General features: G+C 44.6%; 1 long non-coding RNA gene across 1 annotated transcript; it reads right to left on the reverse strand.

The window, feature by feature from the left end:
* Nucleotides 1-649: 649 nt before the first annotated feature.
* On the reverse strand, nucleotides 650-16,282 carry LOC139414327 (uncharacterized). The gene is made up of 3 exons (XR_011634872.1): nucleotides 15,795-16,282; nucleotides 14,509-15,233; nucleotides 650-806 (listed from the first exon to the last, which is right to left on the reverse strand). It is a non-coding gene; the product is annotated as an uncharacterized lncRNA (long non-coding RNA).
* Nucleotides 16,283-16,736: the final 454 nt, after the last annotated feature.

Raw genomic sequence — 16,736 nt, forward strand, 5'->3', positions numbered from 1 at the left:
TACTTTCCCATTGTTCCTCAACTGCAGTGTATGATATACAATTTTCTACCTCTGAGTCTCTACTTTTATCTAATGTAAAATATATATATATATATAATTTTGTTACTTAATACCTACTGTAATCGAGGCAGTGAGTCACATTTACAGACCCATGCATATCTTTAATTTACATGTGTGTGTGCACATCCCCTTGGTGGGGGAGATTGTAAATAACATTTGTTTTAACCTTTGACCTCTACCTACACTGTCCAGTGAAGCTGCTGATTGGACAGCTGCTTCAGGTGGAGGAGAGACGGACCACAGTGTGAATAATGGAAAAGGATCTGAACGTAGAAAGAAGAATGCCATCATTACATAGTGTTCCATCTCCCCATCTAAAAGGCACAATCTGTAATTCAATTTGGCAGGACTTTGTAAGTGTACTGGCCTACATGGAGTAAAAAAAAAATTATAAGAAATTACAGACCACAGTTTTAAGTTAAATTGAGTAAAAATCAGTGGGTACTGAGTGTGTTTGGTGAAAATATCCTGCCTTCATTCCCAAGGACTGAGGTACACAGGAAGGGGTTTCAACCGCTTTTCAACTATGACCAAAACAGAGTCTCTGAGAAGATGAAGAGGAGGGTGAAGTCCCTCCAGACTTCCTTCACACCTCTGTCTCCTGATCCCTCTGTTTCTCCTCCATCTCCACTTGTTCCTCCCTTTTCTTATTTTTATTATTTTTCCGTCTCCGGCAGAAGCCGTGCAGACCACAGAAACAGGCAAAGGTAAACTGGGGCATGGTTTGATTGAGACACATGTAGTACCTGCAGAGAGAGAGAGAGACAGAGACCCAGAGAGGTGGTGTTAAAGTAGACTGAACACAAATATAAATGCAACATGCAACAATTTCAATGATTCATAAACGGAAATCAGTCAATTGAAATAAATAAATCAGGCCCTTATCTATGGATTTCACATGACTGGGAATACAAATATACATCTGCTGGTCACAGATACCTTAAAAAAAAGCTAGGGGCGTGAAACAGAAAAACAGTCAGTATCTGGTGTGACCATTTGCTCATGCAGTGTAATTAATCTTCTTCGCAAAGAGTTGATCAGGCTGTTGATTGTGGCCTGTGGAATGTTGTCCTACTCTTCTTCAATGGCTGTGCAAAGTTGCTGTATATTGGCGGGAACTGGAACACGCTGTCATACACGTTGATCCAGAGCATCCCAAACATGCTCAATTGGTGACATGTCTGGTGAGTATGCAGGCCATGGAAGAACTGGTTCATTTTCAGCTTCCAGGAATTGTGTACAGATCCTTTCGACATGGGGCTGTGCATTATCATGCTGAAACATGTGATGGCGGCAGATGAATGGCACGACAACAATCACGGTATATCTGTGCATTGAAATTGCCATCGAGAAAATGCAATTGTGTTTGTTTTCCATGGCTTATGCCTGCCCATACCATACTGTAACCCCACCGCCACCATGGGGCACTCAGTTCACAACGTTGACATCAGAAAACCGCTCGCCCACACAACACCATACACGCTGTCTGCCACAGTTTCATCAGATGTCCGGGTGACTGGTTTCAGGCAATCCCACAGGTGAAAAGCCGGATGTGGAGGTCCTGTGCTAGCCTGGTTACACATTGTCTGCAGTTGTTGCACGTACTGCCAAATTCTCTAAAAATGGCATTGGAAGTGGCTTATGGTACAGAAATTAATATAACATAACATAACATTCTCTGGCTCCCTCAAATCTGTGGCATTATGTTGTGTGACAAAACTGAACATTTTAGAGTGGCCTTTTATTGTCCCCAGCACAAGGTGCACCTGTGTAGTGATCATGCTGTTTAATCAGCTCCTTGATATGCCACACCTGTCAGGCGGACTGGATCAGCTTGGCAAAGGAAAAATGCTCACTAACAGGGATGTAAACTAAATTTGAGAGAAATTCGCTTTTTGTGTGTATGGAACAATTCTGGGATCTTTAATTTCAACTCATGGAGCATGGGACCAACACTTTACATATTGCGTTTATATTTTTGTTCAGTCTAGAATCAGATTTTCATGTCAGTAAATATTGCTGCACTTATCCAGTAGGCAAACTTCTTATCCTGTAGGCAAACTTCTATTCCAGAAGGCAAACACACTCCAGAGATTTTCAAACATTAAAGCTCAAATTAAACTTTTCAAGGGGATGTTGAGCCGTGAAAAGTTTAGAACATAATAGATTCCTGATCTGTTGATCTGTTGTGTGGGGAAACTCTGAAAGTTACTGAGTGGCAATCCATAGGTCAGCCCATAATTCTGCCAACGTCCGCACACATGCAAACACGCACACACACACACACACACAATGCGGTAAGGAATAAATCGACAGTTTATCGATCTCTGTGACTCAAGCAGGAGGAAAGCCAATTTTCCATCCCACTCTGTAATACCAGCCATTCTCCCTACAGCATTACAGGAAACATGATTATCAGGAGTTAAGCCAGAAATAATGAATTATGACAGATTACTTTCCATCTGACTGAGACATAAAGAACGAGCACTGAAAATACAAGTGATATGCAGCACTAAACACTGGTTTCTTGATTGACATTTCAGTATGTCTATTATTTGACAGCCTCTTTGTAGACCGTGTAGCCCATGGATATGTCATGGGGAATGCGTTCGCACATCTTTGTGGACATTTTAACTGTCAGAATTCTCTTACTCTCACACATGGATTGACAGTCACAGTTACAGTAGGGTTTTTTGTTGGGATAGCGAAAGTACCACGTTAACAGTTCTTCCTCCCTGTCGTTAGCCAATCACATGCTGCTTTGAGATTAAGAGCCAGGTGGTTAAACTGAGAGCTTCATTAGATACCAGAGTCAGCACGGACAAGCGTCAACTAGCGTGTGTGTGGGGTGGATGTGTGTTTTGTGTGTATGTGTCCTAAGGAAGTGTTCATCTCATACTAGAGCAGTTATCTGCCTACAGGCACACAGGGCTGCCTACAGCCAGGGCTGCCTACAGGCACACTGTGTGCGCGTGTGTTGACTTTCGCAGATTAGTTGCAACTTCTCCTTCTTCAAGCCCTGATAACCTCACCCCATTCCTCTCCTCCTCTCCTCTTCTCCCCCTTCGTTAGCAGATGTTCCACTTCGTACCCGATGGCTTTAGTCCCTGAAGTGTGAATGTGTGTGTGTGTTTGTGTGTGTGACATAGCAGAGGTTCCACTCTGTACCCAATGACTTTGGACCCTATGTGACAGTAGAAAAAAAATCACATAGGAATAGAAAGCCATAGAAAACAGCAGCGAGTTAGTTAAAGAGACACCTCCCCAACCCCCATTTGGACTGTGTGTGTGTTCTGTGAGCATCCTATCCTCTTAACCTCAGCGTTTCTGTCTATATAAATGTTGTGTGTAGCGTTCTCACTCTCTCTGACTTTAAAACGTTCAGCTTGTCTGACAGCTCCGACACCACAGCAGGGAGTTACAGTAATACTGGAACAACACTCTATCGCCAGCCAGGTCACCCGTGATATGAGTCAGTATTCGACATCCACCCATGTCTGAGGATGTCGGAAGATGACGTAGAAACCGGCCACTAGGGGCAAAAGTGAGTGCAGCTACCTTCAAGTAGGTTTCGGTTTTGCTAGGGCATTGTGGACATGGATGGGGGATGGGCACAATAATCTGCCTCTAATTCTAAAGGATGCCAGTTTTAATCTAGATAGAAAGTTGTTTTTGAGATTTTAGTTTTAAGCCTATCCTAAACCTTAACCCTTACCATAACCATTCAGAGTTAGTGCCTCACTTTAAGATTTCGGAGTTAATGCCTCAACTGAACCTTAAACACCTTGAAATTTGACTTTTGCAACAACTTTGAAACGTAGCATTTGATAACATGGATGAAGGTCTAATTCTGATGTGAGACTGTGAGAGCTGGTACAGCTAGATGCTATCACATCCACCACTTTCTTTTATTCTGCCCTATCGTCAACTCAACCAATGTCCCAATGCCCTTCAACTCTTCATCTCAATCAGTAGCTTTACTGCTGTAACTAATGCTCCAGCTTTATTCTGACTATACGATCATTTGTGAAGCCCTCTGCTATGGCCACTCTTTAATCTTCAACTCTATCCAAGATCTGACATAATTATTTAATCCTGCAAATACATTATGCCTATCTCTTCTACACTCCATCTCTCATGCTCACTCTCTCCTCTCCTCCCACCCTTCTTCTCTTGCCGATGTATCCATCTGTCCTCTCCTGCACTCTGTCCTTTCATCTTCTCACTATTTGAGTCATCGTCTTCTCCTTCTATCTTCTTTAGAGGGAGGTAATTATTGGAGCTATGTTACAGGCTAGGCAGAAGATGAGAAAACCCTGTACATTATTAACAGGTTGAATATGGATGAGTCAATGATCAGAGGCGTAGGAGAGGTAATACCACACACATACGCATGCAGGCATACATGCACGCGCACACACAAGCACACACACACACACACACACACACACACACACACACACACACACACACACACACACACACACACACACACACACACACACACACACACACACACACACACACACACACACACACACACACACACACACACACACACACACACACACACACACAGGACGCCTTCTGTGATCCCACAGAACAAGGAGTTGTTTTGTAGTTTGGGAGAAAATCTTCTTTTTAGAGCTCCTAGGGTTTCAGGATAGAGTCGAGGGGAAAGAGGAGGGATAGAGAAAGGGAAAGAGGGAGTAGAGGGGAGAGAGTAGTGATAGAGAAAGGGATAGAGAGTGAAGTGGGCAGGGACGGATTTACGAACGGGCACGTGGGGCCCCTGACCTCTACCTCCTAACCCAAATCCGGCTCTGGTAGAGGGGAGAGAGAGAAGGACGGGAGGAAGAATGACCTAAAATATCATTACCTAAAACTGAAAGTGGTTAAGAGAGACAGACTGAGAAAGAGGAGGGATGATGCTGGCAGTGAGAGAGGGAAATGGGGTGTGAAAAACAGATACATAAAGTAGAGTGAGAGAGACAGAGGTACTGAGAGAGGAAGACAGGGCATAGTCAAACTTTAATCAGATTGTTTTTGTGGTGTGAACAGGTCGAATTGCATCTACACTTTTGTGACCGACCGGTTCCAATCGGTCTTATGTAGCAAAATTTGAAATTGTGTTTTTTACATTGGCGAAAAGTAGAGACTCAGAGCTAAAAAATGGTATGTCATACACTACAGTTGAGGAACAATGGGAAAGTAACTTTGCTTTAAAAGTTGATAAACTTGTAAACTCACTTTTGAGAAAATGGCATTTGAATGTTTTGGTACTACTATTGGAGAGCCCTTCTTTGTCTACACCCACTCAGCATCATTCACACCCTCTTAAGCTTTAGCCCCACCCATCTCTTTACGGGTTGATCAGAGTGTTCTGTACTAACAGCAGTAGTCAAGCACCCAATATAACTTTCTAGCTACTTCCAGACATCTAAGTGAGAGAGCACAGCTCACTGAACATTACTCACCCTAGCAGAGCTGGTTAGGTTGTTTTCATGTTATCCCGAGCATTGGTGACTGTAACTGTGCTGCTGGCAACAATTCAATTACGCTTTTTTGCCAACGTTTATTGACACCAGCCATATTCAACGGATGTTGAGCGTTCATAAATTCATCAGTTATTCTGCGCTCTCGCACACTAAGATAAGAGTCTTTTGTTAAGACATGTAGCTAGCTGGGTAAAAAATGATCCATTATCCCTACTCATGATGTTACTACCCAGCATGAATCTGCAGGTAGCTAACCAACCAGGTTGAATGTTAGCTAGCTAACATTAGGCTATAACTAGTCAAGCAAATGGGTCAGAGATACGAAGAATGAGATCATACACCTAATGTTAGCTAGCGAGACAGCCAGCTAATGTTATCTAGCTAACAGTACACTTTAACTTGAAATGAAATCCCTTTCTGTCAAAATTAGAAACGTGTAATATCTGAAAATGTAGCTAGCTAGACAATCTTACATCATGGATGGACTTGCCTCCTGTGAGGATGCCATGGTTACCCTTAGTTTGAAGATGTAATCTGGAGACAGGTGTTTTCTCCATCTCCTTAGCTATCATACTCAAATTCCACTGATTTCAAAACTCGGTCCTCCAGAAAGTGGAGAACATACACGTAACGTTAGATATCGAGCCAGTCAGCTTGCTAACAGTACACTTTAACTTGACATTAGGTTTATGCAGTTTTAATACGCAAAAGTTTTCAAAAAAGCAGTGTTAGACAGGATTACCTAGACCAGCTAAAATAGACAGAAGCGTGCTATATGGCAGACCAATCAAAACTCATCTCTCAGCATGTCTAGCCCACTAATTTTCTTAGCCAATCATGGCTAACGGGAAGGTTGCTGACTTTTTCTGTGGCTAAACTAACTAGGCTCGTAATTTAACAATTTTATTTATTTTTATAGATGGCATACAAGTTTGTTATTAAGGCACATGAAAGTTCACATTTTTGAGAAGGCATTTCTGCCAAAAAAGTACGTTCAAACGGTATGTTTAAACCCGCGACACATGCCTAGTTTTCTGAAACGGGTCACATTTATCTGTGTGTGTGTGTGCATTCACGTGCATGTGTATGTGTGCTGATAAGCAGAGGCATTGACTTTGAGTGACAGAATCCTTAAACTGATCCCTTTGGTCAACAGCCAGGCAAGTTTAACAGAATACGGAAAGCGTATTAGCTTATTATACATTATTTATACACACGGACACAGATATAATCCAGACTCTGCTGCCTTTGTTAGGCAAACTGGCTGTCTGAGTCCACACGCTTGACAGCAGTGATAAGACTGAGAAATGTGTGTGAGTGTCTGTGTGTGCATGTTTGTGCAGATTTTATTTCCAGAACCCGTTGTGACATTCTAAAATGGATTGATTACATTGGTACAGCCTGCGTCAATGCCCCTTCTAAATACAACAAATCAAACTAAAAAAGAAAAGGAGGCTCTCCAGACAGGTCCAACGTCTCCTCCCCCTTCCCTTCATCCCTCCCTTGGTTAAAAAATGGATTACTTTCCTGCGAAAGGGGGAGAGAAGTGAGCAGTGCCCTGGCTGCAGTGATAACAGGGCTGTGAGTGATGTAAAGACCTCTAGATAAGACACCTAACGATCTTTGCCCCCGGAGAAAGAGGAGGCAGGTGAAGAAAGGGGGAGAAGTGAGAAGGGAGAAGAAAGGGAGAAAGGAAATTGAAGTGAGGGGCAGACAAGGGGGTGGGGGTAGCAAGGGCTGTTATGAGTCATCCCCCAGAGTCCCTAAATAACTCCGGTGGCACTTTGGGATCAAATGTGACGTCCTGTCTTCCAGACGGATTCCAACCAGCTTCATCACTTCAGAGAAGTCAGAGATTACTGCCGTCTCCTGTACCCTCCACACACACAAACATGCACAAACACACATTGGACCTTTCCCTTGTTGAAGCCCCTCCTTACGTATAGACAATACTGTCCCTGTGTTCTCCGGCCTAAGCCATTCACATCCAACCATGCAACATCGGTTATGTCATATTGGCTGTATCATAGAGTATGGGCTATACCTTAATCAATTCTAAGTTCAAATGAATGTTTGACCATTCATCTAATAATGATATGAGTTAGGACACGTAATACTCTGAACAGAACAGTTAGCCTCAAATCTACAACATAATTTAAAAGACAGAAAACTAGGGGAAATCACTTTGTGAGTCGCTGACAGTCTGTGAGTCACTGATGGCGCTGGTGTACCACACATCCCCGCAGCCCCGGAATGGTGAGTAGAATTGCAGGAAATTATATAAAAAAATACTAAATTCTCTCAGCCTCATTGCAAAATGTGTAGAATAGCACAAGATTACCAAGAAAACTGCAAAGTTTTCTCTCTGCCTCATGGAACATTTGTAAAATAACATGAGATTAACTACAAAACTTCACATATTAATCTGTGCCCCATTGCAATAAAATACATGCAGAATTGCAGGGAATTAGCTTTAAAACAGCAAAAATGTGCTTTAAAACAACAAACCTGTGGTACGCCACTGACTGCCGGTCTACGTTTGCGATAGAAGCGAGAACAGTGAGACAAGGGAAGATAGGAGGGAGAAAGAGAGAGAGATATACGGGAAGTCGGGAGAGTGAAAAGAAAGGATAGATGGGGAGGTATGATGTCTTCTGCACACTAAATCTACAATCAGATTCACACTCAAAAATCATAAATTCCATATGCATCAGTCAATAAAACAGACAATACCCATATAACAGACCACACCAGATACTCTACCTCTCTGCCTTCTCCTCTACCACTCCGTATCTCATACTGTATTCACCCTCTTCTCCATGTCTTTCCACAGGAAATGATAAAGGAAGTCTTGTGACTGTCTGAGAGTTTGCATTCCCATTCCTGTAAAAACATGTTCCTTTTGTTAAGACTACTCAGGAAAACATAAAAGAGTTGCTGTTTCTGATATCTACTGTCCTAAACCCCTTCCTTCTGTATGCACCTGTTTTTGCTCTCTCTCTTTCCCTCTTCTCCCGCCCCCTCTCTTCTCACACACAGTGCTCCCTGTGTATTAGCCCCAGGTAAGCCAACAGCCCCCTCTTCCCCTCCACCTGGTCAGATAAAGCAGAGGGCCAGGAACAGGAAAACAGTTTCAGTTGTTCAAACACAAAGACAGAAAAAAGAGAGAGGGGGATGTAGAGGGAAAGAGAGGAATAGCTAAAGAGGGAGCAACGTAGAGAGGCGGTATAGAGTTAGGTATAGAGAGACGGGGGAAATGTGTTATAGCACAGGATGAGGTATTTCAGGTGTGTGTGTGTGTAAATGTATGTTTGTGTGAGAGTGTATGTGTAGATTGGGGTCACAGGGTTGCTTGGGTGATAGGGGAGAGAGGGGGGTTGTCAGGTAATACTGTGTGTCCGAGTCTCTCTCACGGCTCACTGTCTCTCAGCTCTGCTAACAAAGACCCCATTCACACAACCACACAGGGGCTTTCTCTCTCTACTGGACACACATGCACGCACACGTGCACACACACACCTCCTTCCTGCACTCAGAGTCCATTTACTGTCCCCTATATACACCATAGACTGGCTCAACTCTTCCTTCCTATGGGTAGAGGATAGAAACACAGAGAACAAGAGCTGTTCTACCCTCAATTACAGAGGATTAAGCACACACTATCAAAGAGTATTACAACTGGCCCTACTGCAGCTCTGTTTCACCTTGATCCTGTCCCCTACAATTGATAGCTGATAGGCTATCCAATAACGTGCTGAACATAGGCTGATACCAGTAATGACTGGGGCACTATGAGTCAACCCAACCTTTTGTCCGTCACCCAGCTCAACTCACAGACACCAGCCGCAGAGGAAAGGGCAAGAAGGAAAGAGAAGAATGTGTAAAAAGAGCAGAAAGAGAGAGAATGAGTGTCAGAGCTAAGTATGGGCTGGAGGGATTACCTTCGTCTGGGAAGAGAGAGAAAGAAAGAAAGAGATAAAGGTCACAGTGATCTCAGAAAGCGAGGGGAGAGAGGGAGGAGGGGAGAGAGGAGTCGGGGAAAATAAAATGACTATTGAATGAGGAATTGATGTCAGCTCAGCATAGATCTCTTTAAGCAGGCACGAAAAGAGAGAATAAGAGAGCAGCAGAGCTAGACCGAGGGAGGGAGAGAAGGAGAGAGGGCAGCCTGCCCCAGATAGCTCTCTGTAAGCAGCTCACAATGTAGACGTGGCAATGGGCCACGCAGAACGAGAGAAGAGAGGACAGGAGATGGACAGAACCAGAAGAAAGAGGGATAAAAAGACTGGCTAGAGAAAGGATTAGTGATCAAAGGATGTCGACGTGTAGCCCCAACCCCTTACACACACACACACACACACACACACACACACACACACACACACACACACACACACACACACACACACACCTGCTCTGTACCCCAAATGACGATGGAGAAATTTGGAGAAAGACAGAGAGGTAGAGAGGGATGATGAAATAGCCAGCTAAGGAGGGCAGCCAGGTTGTTCAAGATTGATGTTGAAATTGGACTATCCATGTCCTGAGGACGTCGGGAAATGCCTTCAAAACCAGCCACTAGCGGCAACAGTAGGCTTGGGTTTTGCTAGGACATTGTGAACGGGGTTGGTGGTGGATGGATGGAATCCCATGACTCTGGATGAGAAGGTTGTCTATTTAAACCCAGGGGGGGGGGGGGGGGGGTTAACCCTATCCTGAACATTAACCCTTACCTTAACTATTCGTAATGTGTGCCTTAACTTAACCATTTCGAAATGTGACGTTTGGAGCAACAAAAAACACTTCAAAATGTGATGTTTGCAGAACGTGGATGAATGTCTAATTCTGCAATGAGACTGTGAGAGCTTGTTGAAGGAGGGAGGGAAGGAACACGCTTGAGGAGGAGGAGAGAACTTTAAAAATCTCACTGCTAATCAGGGCATCCTCCCTCTCAATCTCTCACAGCAACTCTTTCCACGCAATCACACACCTACTTTCATACACACATGAATGCACACACGTACAGACGCGAACACACACACACACAAACACACACAGGCATGGATGCACGCACACACACACACACACACACACACACACACACACACACACACACACACACACACACACACACACACACACACACACACACACACACACACACACACACCATTGACCTACACTGGCTCACGCTGCTTTTTGGTATTCCGTAGCCCTCCCACCGGCTGACCTGATTAGCTGATGACAGCTCATTAATCTTGTTGCACATGCAGAGGAAATGGAAGCTACCTCGATTTTCATCCCAATGGGTGTGTGTGTGTGTGTGTGTGTGTGTGTGTGTGTGTGTGTGTGTGTGTGTGTGTGTGTGTGTGTGTGTGTGTGTGTGTGTGTGTGTGTGTGTGTGTGTGTGTGTGGCCATTCTGCAGCATATGAATATCTAGGTGCTGAAACTCTCTATGCTCCAGTTGCAATGAAGTCTCAATGCACACACAAACACATTCACTACTTCCATATTAAACAGGTGACAGGTGACAGGTGTCCCAACGCCACCAGTGGCATTTATAAACCGTTTCAAGAAGCTAGGTGTATGTCGCACGTCACTACTTCACAGGAGAGGCATTAGGCATTTAAAAAATACATCTAAATGCCTTCTGGAACATAATAACTTCCATGTGCCTTATTAATAACACAAACGGCATGCAATTGGTAAATACGGATAAAATTGTTCAATTAGGATCCTATTTAATTATTCGTATCTCTGACGCATTTGCTTGACTAGTTATAGCCTAGTGTTAGCTAGCTAACATTCAACCTGGTTGGTTAGCTACCTGCAGATTCATGCTGGGTAGTAACATCATGAGTAGAGATAATGGATATTTTTTTACCCAGCTAGCTACATGTCTTAACAAAAGACTCTTATCTTAGTGTGCGAGAGCGCAGAATAACTGATGAATTTATGAACGCTCAACATCCGTTGAATATGGCTGGTGTCAATAAATGTTCGCAAAAAAGCGTAATTGAATTGTTGCCAGCAGCACAGTTACAGTCACCAATGCTCGGGATAACATGAAAACAGCCTAACCAGCTCTGCTAGGGGGAGTAAAATGGTCAGAGTGAGGTGTTCTCTCATTTGTATCTGGAAGTAGCTAGCAAGCTAGCTAATGTTATCCAGTTAGTTTGGGTGCTTGATTGCCGTTGTGAGGTCAGAACATTCGGATCAACCCTACTCAGGTAGCAGGTAGCCTAGTGGTTAGAGCGTTGGGCCAGTAACCAAAAGGTTGCTGGATCGAATCCCCAAGCTGATGAGGTAAAAATCTGTCTTTCTGCCCCTGAACAATGCAGTTAATGCACAGTTCCCCAATAGGCAGTCATTGTAAATAAGAATTTGACTTACATAGTTAAATTAAAAATATATATATATTAAAAAACTCATCGACCAGAGTGTCCAGTGTGCGCTCTGAACATGAAATGCTCTGAATGTATGAACCACAGCTGCAGTCACCAACGCTCTGGAAAACATAACAACCTAACCAGCTCTGCTAGGGCGAGTAATGTTCAGTGAGCTGTTCGCTCTCACTTGGATGTCTGGAAGTAGTCCAGACATACACAAAGGTGTATATGCAATTTGACCTGTTCACACCACAAAAACAATCTGATTAAAGTTTGACTATGCCCTGTCTTCCTCTCTCAGTCCCTCTGTCTCTCTCACTCTACTTTACCTATCTGTTTTTCACACCCCATTTCCCTCTCTCACTGCCAGCATCATCCCTCCTCTTTCTCAGTCTGTCTCTCTTAACCACTTTCAGTTTTAGGTAATGATATTTTAGGTCATTCTTCCTCCCGTCCTTCTCTCTCTCCCCTCTACCAGAGACGGATTTGGGTTAGGAGGTAGAGGTCAGGGGCCCCACGGGCCCGTTCGTAAATCCGTCCCTGCCCACTTCACTCTCTATCCCTCTCTCTATCCCTACTCTCTCCCCTCTACTCCCTCTTTCCCTTTCTCTATACCTCCTCTTTCCCCTCGACTCTATCCTGAAACCCTAGGAGCCCTAAAAAGAAGATTTTCTCCCAAACTACAAAACAACTCCTTGTTCTGTGGGATCACAGAATGAGTCCTGTGAGTGAGTGTGTGTGTGTGTGTGTGTGTGTGTGTGTGTGTGTGTGTGTGTGTGTGTGTGTGTGTGTGTGTGTGTGTGTGTGTGTGTGTGTGTATTTCATCTTGCTAAACCAGCTTTATCCGTCCCAACCCTGCCCTTGCTGCATATCACACATTCTCTCTCCTAGGTATAGATAGAGGAAGGGAGGAGGAGGAGGAGGAGGAGGAGGAGGAGGAGGAGGAGGAGGAGGGGGGGAGGAGAATGAGGAGAATGAGGAGGGGAGAGGAGATAGAAGAGGAGGGAAGACGATCAACTGATTCATGTTTTATTGACTCAGAATTGGCAGAACTGAAATTATTACTGTGTGTGCATGTGGATGTGAGAGTGTCTGTGTGCGTACGATGATGCAAAATTATTACTGATCAGATGGTGGGTAGAGCTATGCAATGCCAGAGATGTTTTTCCTCTCTTCCTGTATCCCTTACTTTCTTCCTACAACTCTCCCTCTCTCTCCACCTCCCCCTTTCCTCACTCCCTCTACCTGATTCAGTGCTAGAGAGAGAGAGCGTGTGAACGAATGGATTTTTCTATGTCCCTCTTTCTCTCCCTCTCTGCTTGCTCCTTGGCTGCAGTAAAAGAGAGAGAGAAGGGGAAGGCGTGTGAATGAATGAGTTTTGGCTTGACTTCACTCACACACACTTTGAAGAACACTCACTGGCCTTTACAGTTGAGGCTTCACTCTCCCTCCTCCTCTGTTCTTATCCTTTTCTCTCTCTTCACTAGATATTTTCTCTTTCATCCTCTTCCTGTTTTACCACTTCACTCTCATTCCTCCTGTTCTTCCTTTTCCTCACTCCTTCTTCTTCACTACACTATCATTTCTTTGCCGTTATCCCATTAAGTTGTAACTGGATCTGGCTTTCACTGCTTCTCCTAATCTCTCCCCCTCTTCCTATACCTTTACCCCCCCCCCCCCCCCCCCACACACACACACACACACACTACATGATTTGTGTGATGTCAAATCTGCCAGCTCACAATGACTTCCCAACTACATCTGTGGTTGACTCAGACAGTAAAATCCCTGTTCTAATCCTCATCTCAGATCTCATTGGGATTTTAGCTGGACTATAGTAGCAGACTCTTAATAAGCTCCTGAAAACACCAGGAAATTTGACAGCGCTCAGTGTTGCCCCTAGTGGCCGGTTTCAACCTCATCTCCCAACGTCTTCAGGCATGGATGGACATTGAATAGTTACTTGTATCACGGGTGACCTGGCTGAGTTTGAGCACCAGCTCTCTGCTCAGCCCTGATTTAGAATTAGGTCTATTCTTGTTCACCCCTGGGAAATACTTAAATCTGCCATGGAATGTGGTGTGTGCATGTGTGCGTGTGTGTGTGTGTGTGTGTGTGTGTGTGTGTGTGTGTGTGTGTGTGTGTGTGTGTGTGTGTGTGTGTGTGTGTGTGTGTACATGCTTAATGTGAATTAACAGGGAGTGAAACTAAAGCCATGGTCAGTAATTCATAAGCAGAGCGAGTATAGTCCCAGTCAGTCTCACCTTGTGGTGCCACACACACACACACACACACACACGTCAACCACAGTCATACCTCGTATTCCACATAACATTCCATGGGGACTAAAGTGAAGTGCCACAATTATCGCCTTTGACACACCATTAATGATAATATACACAGAAACAGAAAAAAACGCAGACACACAAAACACGCAGACACACAAAACACACAGACAAACACACAAAAACACAAAAACACACAAAACACACACACTGCCCTCAGGTGACACCAAACACAGAGGAGTATATGATATGGGTAAGGATCGGTGCGTACTCACCTCAGGCTCCCCTGTGCTCCGTGGCTCCACTGCAGAATGGATTGGTTCCCCCGTACACACACACACTAACACTGCTGTTTGTGAAGACAATGAGACCGGGCAAGTGAGGGAGCGGTAGGAGAAGAGAGAGGGAGTGAGGTGTGACGAGGGGGGCAGGAAAGCAAAGGAGAGTGAGAGAGGGAGAGAGACAGAGAGAGAAAAGGAGAGAAAGAAGAACGGTGAGAAAAAGAGGTAAAGGGAGAGGAAGAGAAGTAGAGATATGTAGAAGGGAGGAACTGAAAGACCAATCAATGTAAGAATCAGGTCTGTGTAGTGGAGATATGGTGTTCTCAGAGTCTATATGGAGAGATGGAGGAGAGATGGGAGAGAGACAGGGAGAGAAGGGGGCAGAGAGAGGGAAAAATGGGTGCTATAAAATAAATAATTCTGAAAAGAAAAGGGTCCCAGACGAAGCCAAGGTTCTTTTGTGTCTGTGTATGAGTGTGTGCATAAGTGTGTGTATGAGTGAGTGTGTGTGTGAGTAAGTGTATGTGTGTTTAGGGCGCTGTACCCTAACAGAGATGGACCAGAATGCGATTGGGGTCGGAGGGCTGACTTGTCTGTGTGTTTGTCCGTCCGTTCTCTCCTCAGTCTTGTGCATTCTTCTCAGTCTCGGTGTTGTATGAGCAGGGACCGATGAGCAGGGACCGATGTCTTACTCTGTCTATCCACAGCACTGGTTAGACCTGAGGTGAAAATAGTATTTTCCTTTCTTTCTTCCCTCACACCACTCTGGGAAATACTTATTTCTAGTAGACTCCACACTATTAGGTTTTATCTCTCACTCTCACGTTTATTCTCTAATTTCTCTGTACACCCACTCCCAAACCCCCTAGGGATGTCAGAGAGTTTTTGTATGTTTTTTTCTTTTTCTTTTTCTTTTTGAGTGGCAGCCTACAGGTACAGTATGTGTGGAAAAAACAAATGGAAAATACTGATATGAACAGAATATGAAATTATCGCCCTCAAAGAGAAAGGCTCTTTGAGTGTTTGCATAGAGGGCAATTAATTAGAATGAAAAGAAAGAGAAAGCATCTCTCTCTCCTCCGCTGGAGTCCTGAGAATACTCCACAATTAGCCAGAGTCCCAAGCACAGCCTGCAGACAAGACTGGGGTGGGAGAGAGGGAAGGAGGGAAAAGAGAGCAGGAAAGAGAGGGAGAGAAATTAAACTGAAATGAAAAACACCAAAGGGACATAAAGGAGCTGAAGTTGTTAGGAAAATGATTGAAGTTTTTTTGAACCATACCCTTCAGGCGAACTGGCTGTCCAGAGCTCAATGCTTGTATGCTCTCTTCCTCTATTGGTCTTTTTCTTTTCTCCTCCACTCCTCCTTCTGTCCGTGGGGCCGGCGATAATCCATCAGGGAAACGGGAAAGTCTGGATTGTTTTGAATGGACGGAGTTCACTCTTCCTCTCCTTCTCCTCTCTCTGTCCTCTCCTCTACCTTTTCCAGCTTGTTCGCCGATCATTTTCTTCACCACGGTGGTGACACAGAGCGTGTGGGTTAGAAGGGCGTGGGGGCTGGAGAGAAAGAAAGAGCGATAGAGAGATAGATGGGATGATGGGATGGGGTGAGAAGGAATGAGACAGAGCTGGAGGTAGTAATGACAATGGGAGAAGGGAGTGGGATGGAGGCAGGTGGAAGGGATTAGGAGCAGTGGTCTGTTTGTGTGTGGAGGGAGGGTTTCCTTTCCCACACACACCTCCACTACCCCGTCACTGAAGCAGAAGAGGAGAAAGAGAAAGAAAGGATGGATGGATGGAGGGGTGGTGAATCAGCCGACTGCCTTGTTCCCTCTCTGTCTACTCTCCTCCCTCTCTCCGCTCTCGTTCCTCTATCCGCTCTTCACCCTCTCTCTGCTGGCTCTGCCCTCATACTCACTGAATACTCCCTCCTTCTCTGAGACACACACCCTCACCACCACACACACACAGTTCATTACCATTCACTGGTTCTCACTGTGACACGCTTGGCTAACCCACTCACAAAGACTGGGCTGAGCAAGGAGTAGAATCCTAATACAGGGAAGAGAGAGGGAGGGAGTTAGGGAGAGGTCATAGGGCTAGGGAGAAAATAAGTGAGTGAGGGAAGGAGTGGAGAGGAAAAGAGAGAAAGAAAATGAGTGAGTGAGGGAGGGAAAGGGAGGTACTGAAGTAGGGAGAGGAAAATAAAAAGAGAGAGGGAGAG

Source organism: Oncorhynchus clarkii, chromosome 7 (genome assembly GCF_045791955.1).
Source record: "Oncorhynchus clarkii lewisi isolate Uvic-CL-2024 chromosome 7, UVic_Ocla_1.0, whole genome shotgun sequence".
NCBI lineage: Eukaryota > Metazoa > Chordata > Actinopteri > Salmoniformes > Salmonidae > Oncorhynchus > Oncorhynchus clarkii.